Here is a 21,233-nt window from a genome sequence, read left to right as displayed (position 1 = left end):
GGAAGGACCTGAAGAGAGAGCTAAGAAGAGCCAGGAGGGGACATGAAAAGTCTTTGGCAGGTAGGATCAAGGAAAACCCTAAAGCTTTCTATAGGTATGTCAGGAATAAAAGAATGACTGGGGTAAGATTAGGGCCAGTCAAGGACAGTAGTGGGAAGTTGTGCATGGAGTCCGAAGAGATAGGAGAGGCGCTAAATGAATATTTTTCGTCAGTATTCACACAGGAAAAAGATAATGTTGTCAAAGAGAATACTGAGATACAGGCTAGACGGGATTGAGGTTCATGAGGAGGTGTTAGCAATTCTGGAAAGTGTGAAAATAGATAAGTCCCCTGGGCCGGATGGGATTTATCCTAGGATTCTCTGGGAAGCTAGGGAGGAGATTGCAGAGCCTTTGGCTTTGATCTTTATGTCGTCATTGTCTACAGGAATAGTGCCAGAAGACTGGAGGATAGCAAATGTTGTCCCCTTGTTCAAGAAGGGGAGTAGAGACAACCCTGGTAATTATAGACCAGTGAGCCTTACTTCTGTTGTGGGCAAAGTTTTGGAAAGGATTATAAGAGATAGGATTTATAATCATCTAGAAAGGAACAATTTGATTAGGGATAGTCAATACGGTTTTGTGAAAGGTAGGTCATGCCTCACAAACCTTATTGAGTTCTTTGAGAAGGTGACCAAAGAGGTGGATGAGGGTAAAGCAGTTGATGTGGTGTATATGGATTTCAGTAAAGCGTTTGATAAGGTTCCCCTATGGTAGGCTATTGCAGAAAATACGGAGGCATGGATTGAGGGTGATTTAGCGGTTTGGATCAGAAATTGGCTAGCTGTAAGAAGACAGAGGGTGGTGGTTGATGGGAAATGTTCATCCTGGAGTTCAGTTACTAGTGGTGTACCGCAAGGATCTGTTTTGGGGCCACTGCTGCTTGTCATTTTTATAAATGACCTGGATGAGGGCGTAGAAGGATGGGTTAGTAAATTTGCGGATGACACTAAAGTCGGTGGAGTTGTGGACAGTGCGGAAGGTTGTTGCAGGTTACAGAGGGACATAGATAAGCTGCAGAGCTGGGCTGAGAAGTGGCAAATGGAGTTCAATGCGGAAAAGTGTGAGGTGATTCACTTTGGAAGGAGTAACCGGATTACAGAGTACTGGGCTAATGGTAAGATACTTGGTAGTGTGGATGAACAGAGAGATCTCGGTGTCCATGTGCATAGATCTCTGAAAGTTGGCACCCAGGTTGATAGGGTTGTTAAGAAGGCGTACAGTGTGTTAGCTTTTATTGGTAGAGGGATTGAGTTTCAGAGCTATGATGTTATGTTGCAGCTGTACAAAACTCTGGTGCGGCCGCACTTGGAGTATTGCGTACAGTTCTGGTCGCCGCATTATAGGAAGGATGTGGAAGCATTGGAAAGGGTGCAGAGGAGATTTACCAGGATGTTGCCTGGTATGGTAGAAATCATAGAAACCCTACAGTGCAGAAGGAGGCCATTCAGCCCATCGAGTCTGCACCGACCACAATCCCACCCAGGCCCTACCCCCACATATTTACCCGCTAATCCCGCTAACCTACGCATCCCAGGGGCAATTTTTAACCTGGCCAATCAACCTAACCCGCACATCTTTGGACTGTGGGAGGAAACCGGAGCACCCGGAGGAAACCCACGCAGACACGAGGAGAATGTGCAAACTCCACACAGACAGTGACCCGAGCCGGGAATCGAACCCGGGACCCTGGAGCTGTGAAGCAGCAGTGCTAACCACTGTGCTACCATGCCGCCGTGGTGGGAAGGTGTTATGAGGAAAGGCTGAGTGACTTGAGGCTGTTTTTGTTAGAGAGAAGAAGGTTAAGAGGTGACTTAATAGAGGCATACAAGATGATCAGAGGATTAGATAGGGTGGACAGTGTAAGCCTTTTTCCTCAGATGGTGATGGCAAGCATGAGGGGACATAGCTTTAAATTGAGGGGTGAGAGATATAGGACAGATGTCAGAGGTAGGTTCTTCACTCAGAGAGTAGTAAGGGTGTGGAATGCCTGCCTGCAGCAGTAATGGACTTGTCAACATTAAGGACATTTAAAGGGTTATTGGATAAACATATGGATGATATTGGAATAGTGTAGGTTAGATGGGCTTTACAAAGAACAAAGAACAATACAGCACAGGAACAGGCCTTTCGGCCCTCCAAGCCCGCGCCGCTCCCCGGTCCAGGATTGAATCCTGAATCCAGCATCCCCGCCCAATTTTCCAGCCTATCTACATACTAATATCCTATCCACCGAGCTGTCCCTCACAGCTACGATGCTTTGTTCATCACAACCTATTAACTCACCCCCACCCCCCCATTCCAGACCATGTGATCTCCAGGGAGAGGCGAAAACCCAGAGTGAAAACCCCAGGGCCAATATGGGGAAAAAAAATCTGGGAAATTCCTCTCCGACCCCCTGAGGCGATCGAAACGAGTCCAGGAGATCACACTGGCCCTGATCGGAAAATGCTTCCCAACCCTATTAATTTCCACTTTCACGAACACCATATGAATTCCCTGCCCCCGAGACAGGTTCCCAACTATCCGCAGTCTCGCTCTGTACTGGCACCAGCAAGATGATCATAGAATGAAGCCTTGAAACGAGAAACAAAGAACAATTAGCCCGCGCCGCTCCCTGGTCCAAACTAGACCACTCTTTTGTATCCCTCCATTCCCACTCCGATCATATAGCTGTCTAGATAAGTCTTAAACGTTCCCGGTGTGTCCGCCTCCACCACCTTGCCCGGCAACACATTCCAGGCCCCCACGACCCTCTGTGTAAAATATGTCCTTCTGATATCTGTGTGAAACCTCCCCCCCTTCACCTTGAACCTATGACCCCTCGTGAACGTCACCACCGACCCGGGGAAAAGCTTCCCACCGTTCACCCTATCTATGCCCTTCATAATTTTATACACCTCTATTAAGTCTCCCCTCATCCTCCGTCTTTCCAAGGAGAACAACCCCAGCTTCCCCAATCTCTCCTCATAACCAAGCCCCTCCATACCAGGCAACATCCTGGTAAACCTCCTCTGTACTCTCTCCAAAGCCTCCACGTCCTTCTGGTAGTGTGGCGACCAGAACTGGACGCAGTATTCCAAATGCGGCCGAACCAACGTTCTATACATCTGCAACATCAGACCCCAACTTTTATACTCTATGCCCCGTCCTATAAAGGCAAGCATGCCATATGCCTTCTTCACCACCTTCTCCACCTGTGACGTCACCTTCAAAGATCTGTGGACTTGCACACCCAGGTCCCTCTGCGTCTCTACACCCTTTATGGTTCTTCCATTTATCGTGTAGCTCCTCCCTACATTATTCCCACCAAAATGCATCACTTCGCATTTATCAGGATTGAACTCCATCTGCCATTTCCTTGCCCAAATTTCCAGCCTATCTATATCCTTCTGTAGCCTCTGACAATGTTCCTCACTATCTGCAAGTCCTGCCAGTTTTGTGTCATCCGCAAACTTACTGATCACCCCAGTTACTCCTTCTTCCAGATCATTTATATAAATCACAAACAGCAGAGGTCCCAATACAGAGCCCTGCGGTACACCACTAGTCACAGGCCTCCAGCCGGCTTTAGATTGGTTTCACTGGTCAGCGCGACATCGAGGGCCGAAGGGCCTGTACTGTGCTGTAATGTTCTATGTTCTATGTCCCACGAGTGAATAAAAAAATATTCAGGATGGGTCAACTAATTACAAAATTGCCAATGAGCATCAACTGCTAGTTTGGGCACATTGTGAAAAATCACTGGGGGAAGTGGCACTAACAAGCCAGTCCAGGACGAGGCCAGCAATAATAATTCGTTTTTTTTAACTGTTGCCTATTGATTCCATATAAAATGTTCTGTATTCCTGGTGACTCAGCAGTTTACAAGGGGTCCAACAGGACACAGCTTTGGATACCAAGGTAGGACTCAATTAGACTAAAATGGCCTAGATGCCCACTCCTTACCAGGGTCCAGATCACTGGGTGGGAAGGAGACAACAGGCAAAGGAATTCCAGACGGGCAGCTGTTCAGGACAATGTTCCCCAGCGTGAGCTTCCTATAGAAACGCTCTTCAGATACTGCTTTGATTTTATTCCATTTAGCACCACAAATCCATTCCATGAAGTATCGCCCCACATATTTAACATCTCCCTACAGCCAGGATGCTTGGGTGGAATGGCACCAGAAAATGATGGAAAATGGTCATAGAAAGGTTTACTGCCACATTCCCACCTTTCCCTTTGCCCTAGCTGCCAGGATTGTAGCATGCCGCTCTTTCTCCATTAGCCACATCCAAAAGGCTCCCGAAGGTCAGGTTACCACAGATTTCCCTTGTGCCTGTTCCACTTTAATACTGCTTCTAGGGACTACCATGGGGAAGGTAACAGTTGATTCGGGTATCTCACGAACCTGGGTTTTTCCCCACCCTACTCTCTATCCTTGAAACATTGCCACTGAGGACAATCCTGATTATTAATTCTTTGCATTTATTTAAAACTTAAACCACAGCTGTCTTTAGTCTTTTTCTAATATTAAAGCTAATTTGATAAGTTTTAATGATAGCTGAATGATCTAAACTGTCTCACTGAGTTCTTTCTACTGCCAGTGGATCTTTTGGTAAGTGCCGTGACTACAATTGGAAACAGCACTACTTGTGTGGTCTCACTAACGCCTTAGAATGTGTCAGCATCAGGAAATGAGAACCTCACTAAAAGTCTTTGCAAAAATTTTGAATATTGGAATAAGCTGCAAAGGGAAACATAAATTCAGCTGAAAATTCCAGTGAGAAGTAACATTCCTGCAGAGCCCAGTGGGAGATTACAGCGTCCGAGCAAGTTGTTGAAAAGCATCATGTCAGGGAAACAGTTTCATCAAAGGGAAAGCAATTTATCCCAATGGCAAACGTTCTGCATTTGTGAAATGAAGACAGCAAAATAAACTGCATTGTAAGGTGCTCAATTCCAGCAAATAAATTCAGGGGGGAAACTGAGACAATCTGCCCCTGAAGCTGAATCTGGTGCTGGATGAATCATAGTTTCTTCGATCCGATGGGTTCTCTAATAATAATTAAACTCCATTGCCCAACTTTATGTTTTTTTGGGGGATATCTTTAATCCAACATCACAACCACTGGCCTGGATTTTGCCAGGCTTTTGGGGCCAGGCTGGGAGATGGGAAAGATGGCATGACGGCACTGGAAGGCAGTGGGTGACCTGCCCATCACTGTCCTGCCATCCAGCCCTCCCGCTCAGCGCCCAATTGAGCCACTTACGTGGCCAATTAAAGGCCTCTTCCCAACTCTGCTGAATTTTAGCAGAGCTCAGAGGGCACTCCGGCAGCTGGTGGCAGACCAGCCTGTCCCAATTCCTGATCTTCCTGGGTATCCTCCTCCAAATGTGGGAGAATGATCCTCTCACTCCTCCAACATCTTTTACTTTAGCTTCAAGAAGCAGCAAGCCTTTTCTCAGACCATAAAACACAGGAGCAGAATTAGGCCACTCGGCCCATCGAGTCTGCTCCACCATTCAATCATGGCTGATATTTTTCTCATCCCCATTCTCCTGCCTTTTCCCCATAACCCCTGATCCCCTATCTATCTCTGATAGGGACCTATCTATCTCTGTCTTAAAGACACTCAATGACCTGGCCTCCACAGCCTTCTGCGGCAAAGAGTTCCACAGATTCACCACTCTCTGGCTGAAGAAATTTCTCCTCATTTCTGTTTTAAAGGATCATCCCTTCAGCCTGAGGTTGTGCCCTCTGGTTCTAGTTTTCCCTACTAGTGGAAACATCATGAAATGCAGAGGACAGCAAGCTACAATAATTATTGAGACTCCCAATGCATGTCATTTCAGCCAGTCAGCCGATTTATCCAGGCACCACAGACCTTTGCTCCGTGACACATGTAATGGCTTGGACCTTATTGTATCTGCTACATACACCTCTCCATCTCTGGAAACTATACTGCAGTCATTAATCACAGGAGCAGTGGAACCTCAGAGCACAAATCATTGAAGGTAGCAGAGCAGGTTGGGAAATTAGTTAATTAGGCATTAAAGATCCTGGGCTTTATAAATAGACATGATGTGGAGATGGCGGCGTTGGACTAGGGTAAACACAGTAAGAAGTCTCACAACACCAGGTTGAAGTCCAACAGGTTTATTTGGTAGCAAAAGCCACTAGCTTTCGGAGCGCTGCCCCTTTGTCAGGTGAGTGGGAGTTCTGTTCACAAACAGGGCATATAAAGACCTGGGCATATAAATTGAGTTTGTGTCTTTATATGCCCTGTCTGTGAATAGAACTCCCACTCACCTGACGAAGGGGCAGCGCTCCGAAAGCTAGTGGCTTTTGCTACCAAATAAACCTGTTGGACTTTAACCTGGCGTTGTTAGACTTCTTACTTTATAAATAGAGGCATTGACGAGCAAACAAAGCAAATAAATCATGGTGAACATTAATAAAACACTGGTTCAGCCTCAACTGGAGTATCGTGTCCAATTCTGGGCACTAGACTTTAGGAAGGGTATAAACGCATTAGAGAGAATGCAGGAAATGTTTACAAAAATGGTTTAGAGATTTCAATTGCGTGGATAGGTTGGGACTGTTCTCCTGAGAGAAAAGACTAGAGAGAAGAGATTTGATAAAAGTGTTCAATTTATGAAGGAACAGGGAGAAACTGTTCCCGTTGGAGAAAGGTTGAGAAGCAAAGTTATCAATTTAAAGTGATTGGAAAAAGAAATACAGGTTACGTGAGGAAAACCCATTTTATTCTGTGCATAGCTAGGATATGGAATGCACTGCCTGAGAGTGTGGTGGAGGCAGATTCAAAATCGGCTTTCAAAAGGGAATGGGATAGTTATCTGAAGAGAAAGAAAATGCAGGGCTACAGGGAAAGGGAAAGGGCCGGGGAATGGGGCTAACTGAGTAGGTCTTACCCTATTTATGCCTTTTTGTGCTGCAGACTGGGAAACTGGGTGGCCTTAGAAGCAAGTGTGATTGTGCGCACGACTTTGACTTTCGGGCAAATTTTCCCAATCCGTCTGCCACAGGAATTGGAAAGGGCGAGGGGCGAACCATGGAATGTTCCATTGACCTTGGGTGGGATTTTCCGGTTTCGGGGTAAGCATGGCCGGAAAATCCCGCCCTTTGTGTGAGAGCATGTCCCAGGTGTGATTCCCACCTGGAGAAGCTCGTTTTCTTTGCTGCTATTGAAAGCTGATATTACTTGAACTACATTATCAATCACTTTAATATTTTGGAGGTTCAGTCAGAGTATTTGCTGTGAAAATTACTCAGCTTTGCTCAGGGTCCTGCTGTGGGAACGGATTTCCCATCGAGAATCCCTCTACAGTATGGAACAGGTGACAGAGAATCTGCGACCCTTCTCTGCACTGATCTTGTTTATTGTTTCTGTTGAAATCATGGAATGAGGAGTAAATGCGTAGCAGGATGAAGAGGTGGGGTGGGGCAGTGAGGTTTAGGAAGTCAGAAGGAAACACAAGAGGTTACGTGCAGAAGCAGGAAATAAAACCTTCCAGTTAATGAGGCAACATAAACACTTCTTGAAGAAGGCAACCTGGGTGGCAAAGATGGCATTGGTCCAAAGAAATGACATCCTGATGATGAAGAGACGGAACAGGAAGGACAGGCAACCTGGAATCAGCAGAGGGAGCTGGTTGTCGCAGGAAGTACCGCTTCCTTGAATCCCAGGAGTCTTTTGTCATACAGGAAGAAATTTCACAATTTCACCAGGGTAACCAAAATAAGCTAAATGTGTCAGAGGTAAAATTTGGACCTGACAGTGGGGATTGGAGACACCATAACAATCAGTTTTTGATTCTTGAGTCTGCAGACTCAGATCTCTGGAGTACTTCTCTAAACAAATGTTTACAGTCACTGAGAGACAGATGGCACTTATATCTCAGACACTGAGATATAAGACCAACCCCTTTGCCAATATTTGAGGAGGATTCAGCACACTACAAAACTATCTGGAAACATTTGCATTCATTCTCCCCTGGCAGAAGATTTGCCAAATTAGTCAGTGTGTCTATGGTCCATTGGGCATCAGGTCTTGTAGAATGTCTGGATGGAGCAATGATCATTGTTTTTTAATGGAATCAGGGTACCATCGCTCAGGGTCATCGAGACATAATCAAATCCATCAAGTCTACCCTCCATTTACCAATAGACACCAAAGCCCAGGACTCAGTACAAGTGGCATGCCTGGAATATATCTTGGTGATGCCATCCTCTCCCCCAGCAACAGCTCATGTGACCTGTTTAGTTTTTGTCTTCATGTGGCTGCTTCGGGAAATGCCAGATACGCACGCACCTGCAGTGATGACACTAGACCCAGAAACTTTGAGACAAGGAGCACTTTGTTCTCAAGAGATTGACAATACTGTCATGGAGAAATCATACGTTTCTCTGGATTGCAGGTGTCAGTTTGCAAAGGACAAGGATAGGTTTAAGAATAGCACAGAGAGAGATTGTGAACAGCTCCAGCGGTATTAAGAAGCACTGTCTCTAAATATGTAAAAGTGCACAGTAAAATCACTTTGTGATAGGATATCAGTGTTCTGGGAAAACTTGTGGATTTTTATGTCTGATAAGCTGTTTACAGGTCAATGAGAGACACAAGAAATTGGAACCATTTGGATTTAAAATAACCTCAGCGTTCCAAAGTGGCGCACACACTCCATGCATACATATGTAAGGCGAATCTTACTGGGTGCCATATTGATCAGAGCATGACCTCTGTGAGCTGCTCGCGTCTGGAGGGCCCAGGGGGCATGAGGATGGTCCGGCCTGTTTGGCTACTTTGCCCGCAAGAGAAGGGGGATGGCATCAGGTGTTTCACAGGGGGTAAAAGAGGGAATATTGATTACTCACTTGGGACTTGAGGATTGACAGCATGTCCTGAGAATTCTCATGCTTGTCTGTGCCACCCGCCCCGCCCCCCCCCCGCCCCCTCCCCCACGCCCCCCCCCCCCCCCACGCCACCCACCCCCCCCCCCCCCCCCCCGCCGTTCACACTCTTCCTCCTCCCTGGCCAGCTCGAGGGATGTCTCCTCAAATGGCGTGAGGGTTCTGAGCTCCGGCTGGGTGCGTTTGCTCACACTTTTGGTTGATTTTGTCCTGCAATGACTCAGATAGGGGGAATGTCGGCGGGGTCTTGATATTTAAGATGGCGATGAGGTGTAATGGATCTTGTTTGGGAGCTGGAGTGTGAGGAGCGTGGCAGCGAGTAGGAGAGAACATGGTGATTGGGGGATGGGGGGAGGAGGGCCTTCTTGCAAGTGTTGGCAAAGCCCGAAGTGGCTGGGTGAGAAATGAAGGTGGCAGTGGGAGGAGTGTGTGAGGGAGTCCAGGAAAAATCTGCATGAGGCTCACTTACCCTGGCTGAGCACAGAAGATAGTTCATCTTCTTGTGGCACTGCTGCCCCGTCCTCTTCTGCAGTGAGCTTGGACTCACCAGGGCTGCCATTGTATCCCAGACAGGGTTGGTGACCTTGATGGGAGGCCTTCTCCTGGAGTGGGGCAGTGTACATCCCGCTTCTGCTGCACTCCATCCAGAAGTCTGGTCAGGGCTCCCTCTGAGAAAGAGTGTGCAGGCTTCCTAGCTGCCATCCCCTGCAGTTGCTGTGGAACAAGTGCCATTGGCACGATTAAGTTGAGCCGTGGCGAGTGTATCAGAGGAAGGCTGTCATGGGCGTGGTGTGATTCTCATGGCCATAAAAACTGTTGTCAATGAGGCTCCAGGTTTGGTCAGAAATTACGCCAGAGCTGTCGGCGGGATTCACCCCATTTTTCTTGTCAGAACCAACACTCTGCCGAATTCTGGTAAGATCACCCCCAATATATCTGATCGCATCTTTTTCAAAATTTGATAAGGTATTCCTCCCTTTCTCTCTTCTTGTCCACCCAACCATGAATAAACCTAATACTATCTGAGGACTGACAAATTCACTGGGTCCAGATATCTGCCAACATCACTTTGCAACCAGCCAGGTAGCTCAGGTCGATTTTATCTCTGATTCTCTTTCTCTCTATAAATGTCGCTGTCTCCCTCTCTTGCCACGAAGGAGCATTCAGCCTCAGCTCAAACTTTGTATAATGCCACAGCTGACTTTGGAAACTTATTCTGTGGGATATTTAGAATAGAAGTTTACATTGCATACGGCACATGCAGTTGATTTTGCAGCATAGGTCATTTAGCCTAACTAGTCTGTGCCAGAGTCTCTGCTCCATAGGAGCCTCCTCCCATTCCTCTTTAAGTAATGCTACCCACTTACATTTCTGTTCCTGTTTCCGTCATGTGCTTCCCTTAAATGTAATTAAGATGAGCACACTGAGCGGGTGGCGCAGTGGTTAGCTCTGCTGCCTCGCAGCACCAAGGACCCGGGTTCAATTCCAGCTTTAGGTGACTGTCTGTGTGGAGTTGGCACATTCTCCCCGTCTGCATGGGTTTCTTCCAGGCGCTCCGGTTTCCTCCCACAGTCCAAAGATGTGTAGGTTAAGTGGATTAGCCATGCTAAATTACAGGACGGAGGGGAAGGCATGGGTGGGATGCTCTTTCAGAGAGTTGGGGCAGACTCGATGAACCAAATGGCCCCTTTCTGCACTATAGGGATTCTATGGTACTTTGGTGATAAGCTTTAATCTGTGTACCACATTTGGGGTGGCATGGTGGCACAGTAGTTAGCACTGCTGCCTCACAGCACCAGGGACGCAGGTTCAATTCCAAGCCTTGGGTGACTGTGTGGAGCTTGCACTTTCTCCCTGTGTCTGCGTGGATTTCTTCCAGGTGCTCCGGTTTCCTCCCACACTCCAAAGATGTGCAGGTTACGTTGATTGGCCATACTAAATTGCCCTTGGTGTCAGGGGGACTAACAGGGTTAATACATGGGGTTACAGGGATCGGACCTGAGTGGGATTGTTCTCAGTGCAGACTCGATGGGCTGAATGGCCTCCTTCTGCACTGTAAGGATTCAATGATTCTATGATGATAGAATCCAACAAGTTTTTGAATATTAAATATTTGATATATAGCTCATTTTTGAAAATGTCTTAAGTGGTAAATAAAGTAACTAAAGGCATTGTATTAGCTTTGTGTTCTGATGAACTTCTGTGTAGCATGAACAAAATTCTGTTGCTTTTAAATGTTTGATCAGTTGTTAGAAATCACTTTCTGGAAGATTCAGTCGAACTTTGTAGACCACCATAAAGTGCAACAGTGAGGATTACTTCGAGTCAATAAGTTTTGTTTCTTTGCGTTTCCATGGTATTGTTTATCTGTTCCATGTTCTGCATATTTTGAACTTTATGGCCACCTCGTTGCACTGGAGAGCAGCTGCTGTCGGGCACATGCAGTCCATGCACCAGGGACAAAACTCATTCATTTCGCCAGGGAATTTAGCAACCACCTCATATTTGTGACCCATGGGATCATCTCATTTCAATGGCAACTCGCCATGCGTTCTGGGTGGGGGCAACACCTGTGCTTTAAAAACCAGTACACTGTCACATCTGGAAAAGGCACTGGTCTCTACTCATCTGGTCCACACATTTAACAAATTAGGGCTCCGAAGCCACTAAATAGAAAAGGAAACTTCAATTCAGCAGTACACTTTACAGCCTTCTGGACTGAACATTGAGTTCAACAACTTCAGAGGATGAACTCCCTCCTCCACCTTCGCCCCATTTCCATTTATTTTATTCCATTTCATTTCATTCATCCATTTTATCATCATTCATTTTCACTTCTATTTTTCCACTTCTCCATTCCAGCTTTCCTTCTTTCCACACCCTCCCCCCTCCCCTTTCAGTGCAACTGCCACATTCCTCAAGCAGTCCTTTAACAATCTGTTCTGCCATTCTCGTATTCTGATCACTAATGGACACTCTTAGCACCTTCTCAACCTTTTGTATCCTCATTTACATTCCCTTTGTCCAATTCCACACCCTCTCCCCTGCCCCCCTCCCCAATAGCATAAATCTCTGCTGATTCTCTTTGCTCTTATCTCTGACAAAGGGTCATCTAAACTCGAAATGTTGGCTCTATTCTCTCCCCACAGATGCTGTCAGACCTGCTGAGATTTTCCAGCATTTTCTGTTTTTGTTTCAGATTCCAGCATCCGCAGTATTTTGCTTTTATCAGCTGTCCCCTGCTGTGCACATCGAGCCTTCACTGAGTTAAGAAGTCAGTATTTATTTCCATATTTTGTTCTCCGCGTATAACATGCCCTTTGAGTGAAATATTAAACATCACAAGTGTAAACATTCATTTTCGTGTGTGCCTGAGAAGTGATGTTAGCAGATGGTTGAACGGAGTCAAACCTGCCAACGCCACAGATTGAAAACAGTGCAAGCCCATGGAAAGGTGTTCTGCCTCAACTCCTTCACAGCAAAACAGATGATTTTTCAGAGGAAACAGGAATATTTTATTTATTCACTGCACACAATATAAAACACAGCGCCAAAAAAAGCCAATGCACTTGTGGTGAACCATCGTTGGTTCCCACTGTGGGATTGTTCTAATGTTGTTGTTGGGCTAGGGTGTTCCCACTGTGGGATTGTTCTAATGTTGTTGTTGGGCTAGGGTGGGATTAATACACCTGTGGTTGTTACTGTTGTGGCACATCCCAGTCGGGCTCCGCCTCCTGGGAGAGGTATAAGACCCCTGCTCGGGCGGGACCTCGTCAGTCTGGGATGGTGTACTTACGTTCTATTAGTTCCATTGTTAGACAATAAAAGCCTTCTGTTACCGAAGCTTCGTGCTTCGAGTTCAATTGACGCGCATCAATTTTATTGTCTAACACTAAGCTCTCGACGGAAAGGAGAGTATGGAGCAAATCCTAAAGCCAGAACGTCTGACGCTGGATCCACGTGCGGTGGGCGCTTCTAACACCTTCGACCACTGGCTGAAGTGTTTTGAGGACTACCTGGCAGCCTCCGCAGCGGTCACCACAGATGATGACAGACTCCGGGTCCTCCATGCGAGGGTAAGCGACACAGTCTACCTCGCGATCCGTGCGGCCACCACTTACCCGAGGGCCCTCGAGCTTTTAAAAAAGCGCTACACGAAACCTCCCAACGAGATCCACGCTCGTTACCTCCTCGCTACACGACGTCGGCAGTCGGGCGAAACCATGGAGGATTATGCCAATGAGCTCTTGCAGCTTGCCAGGGGCTGCGACTGCAAAGCTGTGTCGGCTGAGCAGTACATGTATGACCTCGCCCGAGATGCGTTTGTGGCAGGGGTAGGGTCTTCATACATCCGTCTCAAGCTGCTAGAAAAGGGGAATCTCAACCTGACCCAAGCTATGGAATTGGCTGAAATGCTTGAGGCGGCTTCGAAGAGCTTGGTCCTGTATCCGGAGGACCACGTGGAGACAACGTGGCAGGAGCAGTCGCAAATCCCTCCTCGCCCCACGGGCTCGAAGTGCAGTGTTATGGCGTGCTCCCATGTAGACCCGACGATGGCTGCAGCCCCATACGGCCCGCGGTGCTACTTCTGCGGAGGAGCCAAGCATCCACGACAAAAGTGTCCCGCTAAAGCGGTGGTCTGTAACCAATGCGGTAAAAAGGGGCACTATGCAGAGGTGTGCAGATCGAAGCCCAAGAACGGCAGTGCAGCCTGTGACCCTTCGGAACGGGGATCGTCACCATCGGCGTCGAAGTACCCACGGGGTTCGTCCATGTGCGAGTCCAGGACGATGCCATTGTGGTCGACGGAGTCGGAGGAGGATGACCACCAGGAGTCGCTACGCTTGGCGCCCTCAACCATGTGCGATTCATGGGGGTGGCCATTTTGGTCGACGACGACCAGGAGCGACCAGCAGGGGTCCTCAGCGTCGACCTCAGCTGCCTGCAGTAACGTTCAAGGACCAACAGTGGCGTCGATCACCCTGAACCAGGCTAAGCACCACAGGCTTGACTGTTCAATGATGGATATAGAGGTAAATGGTCGTGCAATTTATTGTCTGTTTGACAGCGGGAGCACTGAGAGCTTTATTCACCCTGACACTGTAAAGAGGTGTGGACGCCAGATTCAACCTGCCAAACAGACAATCTCTATGGCATCAAGGTCCCGGTCTGTCCCTGTGCTAGGCCGTTGTGTGGTAACTTTGAAAGTGCAAGGCACAATTTACGAGCGATTCAGGCTCCTTGTGTTACCGCATCTTTGCGCACCAATTCTCCTCGGACTAAACTTTATGGTCCACATGAAGAGTGTGATCCTACAGTACGGTGGGCCACTCCCTTCGCTGACAGTAGGGGAACAGCTGCAGTCTCCAAATTGTCCAAAGCGCCCCGCATGCAATCTTTCTACATTAAAGATCACCACACCCTCTTTATTCAAGAATCTGGTACCAGGCTGCAAGCCCATCGCTACTAAAAGTAGGCGTTACAGCACTGAAGATCGGATCTTCATCAGATCTGAGGTTCAGCAACTCCTCAAAGAAGGGATCATACAGCCCAGTGTTAGTCCGTGGAGAGCACAGGTTGTAGTGGTCAAGAGCGGGAACAAACCCCGGATGGTCATTGATTACAGTCAGACCATTAATCGATATACGCAGCTGGATGCGTATCCCCTCCCGCGCATATCTGATATGGTCAATCAGATTGCGCAGTACCGGGTGTTCTCCACCATAGACCTTAAGTCCGCCTACCACCAACTCCCCATTCGCCCAGAGGACCGACACTACACGGCCTTTGAGGCGGATGGTCGTCTGTATCAGTTTCTTAGGGTTCCATTTGGTGTCACCAATGGGGTCTCGGTCTTCCAGCGTGCTATGGACCGAATGGTGGACCAGAACAGGCTGCGGGTTACCTTCCCGTACCTGGATAATGTCACCATCTGCGGCCGTGATCAGCAGGACCATGACACAAATCTCCAGAACTTTTTACGCACTGCATCTCGCCTGAATTTGACCTACAACAGGGAGAAGTGTGTATTCCGTACGCGCCGGTTAGCCATCCTGGGATACGTGGTGGAAAACGGGGTCATTGGCCCTGATCCCGACCGTATGCGCCCCCTTGCTGAACTTCCCTTGCCCGCTAGCGCAAAAGCACTGAGGAGATGCCTAGGCTTCTTCTCCTATTATGCGCAGTGGGTCCCCAACTACGCGGACAAAGCCCGTCCGCTTATTAAGTCCACGACTTTTCCACTCACGCCAGAGGCCCAATTGGCCTTCAAGGCATTGAAACACGACATTGCGAAAGCCACGATGCACGCGGTAGACGAATCCATCCCTTTTCAGGTGGAAAGCGATGCATCTGATTTCGCCCTGGCCGCCACACTAAACCAGGCGGGCAGGCCCGTAGCGTTTTTTTCCCGCACCCTCCAAGGCCCCGAAATTCGGCATTCAGCAGTGGAAAAGGAGGCCCAGGCCATTGTGGAGGCCGTCAGACACTGGCGCCATTACCTGGCGGGGAAGCGGTTCACCCTGATCACGGACCAGCGGTCCGTGGCGTTCATGTTCAACAACACGCAGAGGGGCAAGATCAAGAATGATAAGATCTTGCGGTGGAGAATTGAACTCTCCACCTATAACTACGATATCATGTATCGTCCAGGGAAACTCAATGAGCCCTCGGATGCCCTCTCGCGCGGAACATGCGCTACTATGCAGGAGGATCGCTTGAACGCCCTCCATAATGACCTGTGCCATCCTGGGGTCACTCGGCTCTACCACTTTATCAAAGCCCGCAACCTGCCTTACTCGGTGGAGGACGTCAGGTCGGTGACAAGGAGCTGTCGGATTTGCGCGGAATGCAAACCGCACTTTTACCGACCTGACCGGGCACATTTGGTCAAGGCCACTCGCCCCTTCGAGAGGCTGAGTGTGGATTTTAAGGGCCCCCTTCCCTCAACAGATCGGAACGTGTACTTTCTGAACATAATAGACGAGTACTCCCGGTTCCCGTTTGTTGTCCCCTGCGCGGACACGTCAACTGCCACGGTGATCAAGGCATTCCGTGATCTTTTTACCCTGTTCGGGTACCCCAGCTATATCCATAGCGACAGGGGCTCGTCGTTCATGAGTAATGACTTGAGGCAATTCCTGCTCTCATACGGGATTGCCTCTAGTAGGACCACGAGTTACAACCCTAGGGGTAATGGACAGGTGGAAAGAGAGAATGCTACAGTCTGGAAGGCTGTCCTATTGGCGCTGAAGTCCAAAGGCCTTCCAGTCTCCCATTGGCAGGAGGTCCTCCCAAATGCGCTTCACTCCATTCGCTCCCTCCTGTGTACGGCAACCAATGCTACTCCCCACGAGAGGATGTTCTCATTCCCTCGGAAGTCGTCCTCGGGGATATCTTTACCAGCCTGGTTGACGTACCCAGGACCCGTCCTTCTGCGGCGACATGTAAGGGCCCGCAAGTCCGACCCCTTGGTCGAACAGGTCCACCTCCTCCACGCCAACCCTCAGTATGCCTATGTGGCATATCCTGACGGGCGAGAGGACACAGTCTCGATCCGAGACCTGGCGCCCACAGGGGACGTAGCAACTCCTGTCGCTCCCATACCCCCAGTGACGAATCCCTTATTTCTCCCCCGGATGTGGCGCGGTCAGCACCGGGACCAGTGCTTAACAGTTATACTCCAATGCACAGCTTGCCTGAGCCCCGGAGATCGGCGCCATCGCAGAATGTACCGGGATCCCCTGCACTACTGCTTCATCAGGGTCAACCGGCCTGTGAGTCCGTGGGAGAACAGCCGGACGCTGTTTTGGGGAGAACGCCACCGCAAGCACCTACTCCGGTGTCACCACCGGTATTGAGGAGGTCACAACGACGGTGCGGTCCTCCAGACCGTCTGAACTTATAATCTGTTGACATTTTAGTCTGTTTTCGTACCCCGCCGGCCTTTGTTCTCAAAGGAGGGGTGAATGTGGTGAACCATCGTTGGTTCCCACTGTGGGATTGTTCTAATGTTGTTGTTGGGCTAGGGTGTTCCCACTGTGGGATTGTTCTAATGTTGTTGTTGGGCTAGGGTGGGATTAATACACCTGTGGTTGTTACTGTTGTGGCACATCCCAGTCGGGCTCCGCCTCCTGGGAGAGGTATAAGACCCCATGCTCGGGCGGGACCTCATCAGTCTGGGATGGTGTACTTACGTTCTATTAGTTCCATTGTTAGACAATAAAAGCCTTCTGATACCGAAGCTTCGTGCCTCGAGTTCAATTGACGCGCATCAGCACTTCTCACAGAGGGTTGCAAATCTATGGAACACATTGCCCCAGTGGATGCAGAGTCAATTCAATGGATTCAAGAAAGAGATAGATAAATATTTGAGCAAAAGCAGGATAAAGGGCGATGAGGAAAAGGCAGGGGAGTGGAGTTAGGATGAGATGGAGGTCAGCCATGATCAGAATGGCGGAGCAGGCTCGAAGGGCTGAATTGCCTACTCTCGCTCCTAATTCCTATATTCCTAAATGATAAAGGCACAGGGTGCGTGCTCAACACATTCAATTTTGTGTTGTGTTCAGCAGAAGTGTTATTTTCCTAAAATCCAAAAACATTTTCGACCAGAGCAATCATAAAATGCAGGTCAGGTCACTTTCCTTGGCACTTTAGAGATGATAAGCCAGCAAGAATGGAAGCCAATGAAAACTTGAAAAGTGCCTTGAAGAGCAATCACTCTCTGCGGCGGTGAGCTCTGCCAAAAGCGTGTCATTTAGAAATTTTTTTGTGAATGAAAACCAGAAGTGGTCGCGAGTTCCATCAAAATCAATTCCAGCAAGCAGCATATTTACTTTAACCACCCACCAAAAATATTAAAACAAAGAGAAACGTAACCTTCATTGTGGTCTCTGCTTGCGTTTATTCCCCCTGTGGGCAAGAACGAGATGGACAAAGAATTTAAGTGTGCTGGTGTTTCTATAGTCAGCAGTAATCCCAGAATGGTAATTGAAGTTTATTTATTAGTACCACAAGTAGGCTTACATTAACACCGCAATGAAGTTACTGTGAAAATCCCCTAGTCGCCACACTCCGGCACCTGTTCGGATACACTGAGGGGCAATTTAACACAGCCAATGCACCTAACCAGCATGTCTTTCAGACTGTGGGAGGGAACCGGAACACCCGGAGGAAACCCTCGCAGACACGGAGAGAATGTGCAGACTCCACACAGACAGTGACCCAAGCCGGGAATCGAACCCAGTTCCCTGGTGCTGTGAGGCAGCAGTGCTAACCACTGTACCAGTGATAAATATAAATACTGATATCCTTCCTAAATCAGCAAAGGCTTTATGTGTGTAATGGGTGCATCTGCTTTTATGAAGAAAGTAAATAGCCATCAATGAAATGTTCATGAAAAAGCAGGAGCAGCTGAAAGTTTGCAAGGCCCAGGTGGAAGACATCCAAGAATGCTCTGATAAATAAGATTAAAATAATTGGGAGTCAGCTTGGATTCAGAGATTGCATCAGTGAGCTAGAAGATCAAAAACATGATCCTGGGGATTATGAACCTGTTGGACTGATATTTATAAGAGGAATCTTGGAATTATCAGGCAATAAATCTCTAACAACTTGGATTTATGAAAGGCATGTAGTTCTTAACAAAGCATTGGAGAGAAAAAAGAATGACGACCCTTTATAAAGTATCTCATCTCTCAGCTATATATATGAACGCATTTCACATGCATTGCAGTTCAAAGCAGAATATGATCTTGTTATGTTGTGGTATCTTTTTAGTACACCATAAAATCCCACAAATAATGATGAAATAACTGACTGATGATGTTGAGTGAAGGAAAAACGCTGGCGGGAATACATTTTCTTTCAAATTAGTGCTCGGGGTTCTTTAACATCTGCCTGAAACTCCCAAACATTAGGTGGAGATTTGGTTCACCAAATGGGGTAGAATTTTTGAAAGGATTCTCTTGATCTCCTGCCATAAATTCAGCAGTAGATCTGGGAAACACCCACAGCAATTCCAGGTCTATTCTCTCTCCACAGATACTGTCAGACCTGCTGGGATTTTCCAGCATTTTCTCTTTTTGTTTCAGATTCCAGCATTTTGCTTTATCGCTGCACTGAATTGTCAGCTTGATTTGCATATTCAAGAGGCAAGTGAGGCAATGGGCAGGATTCTACGGCCTCGCTCGTCCCAGAACCGTAAAATCCTGCCCGAGGTCAACAGACCTTCCCATTGTCCGTCCCTCGCCCACTCCGATACCAGTGGCGGGCGGGCGGGGGGGGGGGGTAAAATTTCCGGCCTATGTCCTCCTGCCAGAGAAGATGCAACCATCTAGCACAATCACAGAAAGTACAACAGAAGTGATAGATACCATAAGGCCAATTCTGCAACCATGGGAACAAAGGATGTTTCTGCAAAAATAATCAAGCAATGGGAGACAGGAGCTATATACAACATTGTCAGTTTATTTGAATAATTATCATGTGCTCCTAATGCATCTTTTGATGAATGGACAGGGAATGAGAACAGAAGCATTGGTTAAACAACTGCCGCTCTCAGAATTATTGTGTTTGCTGCGGCAGGTTGATGCGATAAAGATGGAATCTTTCCACAAACCAAGATTCCCTTCAATGAGGAAACTTTCGATATTCTGTAGGCAGAGGCAAGCAGGGCCTGATGTTTGGGTCAGCTTCCTCTGTATTTCTGATATGCCATAACAGATGGCAACTAATAGAATCAATGTTCTTTCCCATATCCGGATAGGGAAGAAATTTGCAAGTGTGAGGAAGATTGCCAAATTAAGTGGCCTATAGATGGATAACTCATATCAAATCCCATACATGTTGCAAGCAATGAGCTCCAGAGTGGTGCAGCTCAGACACAAAGTAGGAAATGCACCGACATAACCCTCAAAATATATCAAAATACATACACATCAAAATGTCCACATCAATAATATTTTGGCTTCAGCCATGAGTCTAGCAGAGAAAAAGTGCTCTAATGGCAAACAAACCTCTTGCATTTTGTTAAGTCAAAATGCTAAAGCACCTATTTTAGCTGATTTTAAATGGCAATACTGCTCACAGCAATAGAAAAAAAAGTTACACTGCTGGTGTCCCTGTCAACCCACTCCTCAAACAAACAGCTCCAGAAATTGTGAGGGTAAGATCCATAGAAGATGTGGAACAAAGAAAACTTTTTCCCAGCCCAACAAACCTGAACAGCTTCTTCTTGCTACTCTTCAAACTCACTCACTCAATAGTAAATAAATTCCGCCCAAAGTCCCAGTTTCACACTGATTACATCCTCCATTGTGTTATGTGATATTTCCACTCGGCTAAATGGGATCAATTCAGAACAGATCCAGCAACAGAAAACTGGGCATCCATGAAGCAGTGTAGGCCATCAGTGGCAGCAGTATTGTATTTAAGCACAATCTGTAATTTCAGGGTCCAGCATATCCCTCACTCTATCATTACCATCAAGCCAGGGAACCAACCCTGGTTCAGTGAGGGATGTAGGAGATTATGCCAGGAGCTGCACCTGGAATACCTAAAAATGAGGTGCCAACCTGGAGAAGCTATAGCTATTTGCATGTTGAACAGCAGAAGAGACATGCTATGAAATAAGCAAGCAATCCCATATCTAACAATTCAGATCAAAGGTCGACAGACCTGTGGCATCTGGTTGAGGAGGACTAAACAAATAATCAGCGGAGGAGGAGGCTCCATACACATCCCCATCCTCAATGATGGGGGAACCAAAGCATGTCAGTGAAAAGGACAAGGCTGAAGCATTTGCAATCATCTTCAACCATAAATGTCAAGTGAATGATCCATCTCAGCCTCCTCCAAAGATCCCCAGCATCGCATGTGCCAGTCTTTAGCCAGATGACATCAAGAAACAGCTTAAGGCAGAAGTGGGTGCATTGTGCATATGTAGATAACTTCCTTGTACTTGTATTATCAATATTATATTACTTGTCATATATAAAAATATACTTAACCATGTCTATAAAAAGGTTCATTTTTATTCATTCATGGAACATGGGCATCACTGGCAGGCCAGCATTTATTTTCTTGAACTGAGTGGCGTACTAGGTCATTTCAGAGAGTCTACCACATTGTTGTGGTCCTGGAGTCACTTGTAGACCAGACCAGGTAAGGACGGCAGATTTTCTTCCCCAAAGGATGTTAGTGAACCAGATGGGTTTTTCCAACAATCGACAATAATTTTGTGATCATCAGTAGATTCTTAATTCCAGATATTTTTTTATTG

Source organism: Mustelus asterias, chromosome 15 (assembly GCF_964213995.1).
Source record: "Mustelus asterias chromosome 15, sMusAst1.hap1.1, whole genome shotgun sequence".
In the NCBI taxonomy this organism is placed as follows: Eukaryota; Metazoa; Chordata; class Chondrichthyes; order Carcharhiniformes; family Triakidae; genus Mustelus; species Mustelus asterias.
Note: the sequence above shows the minus strand (reverse complement) of the source record.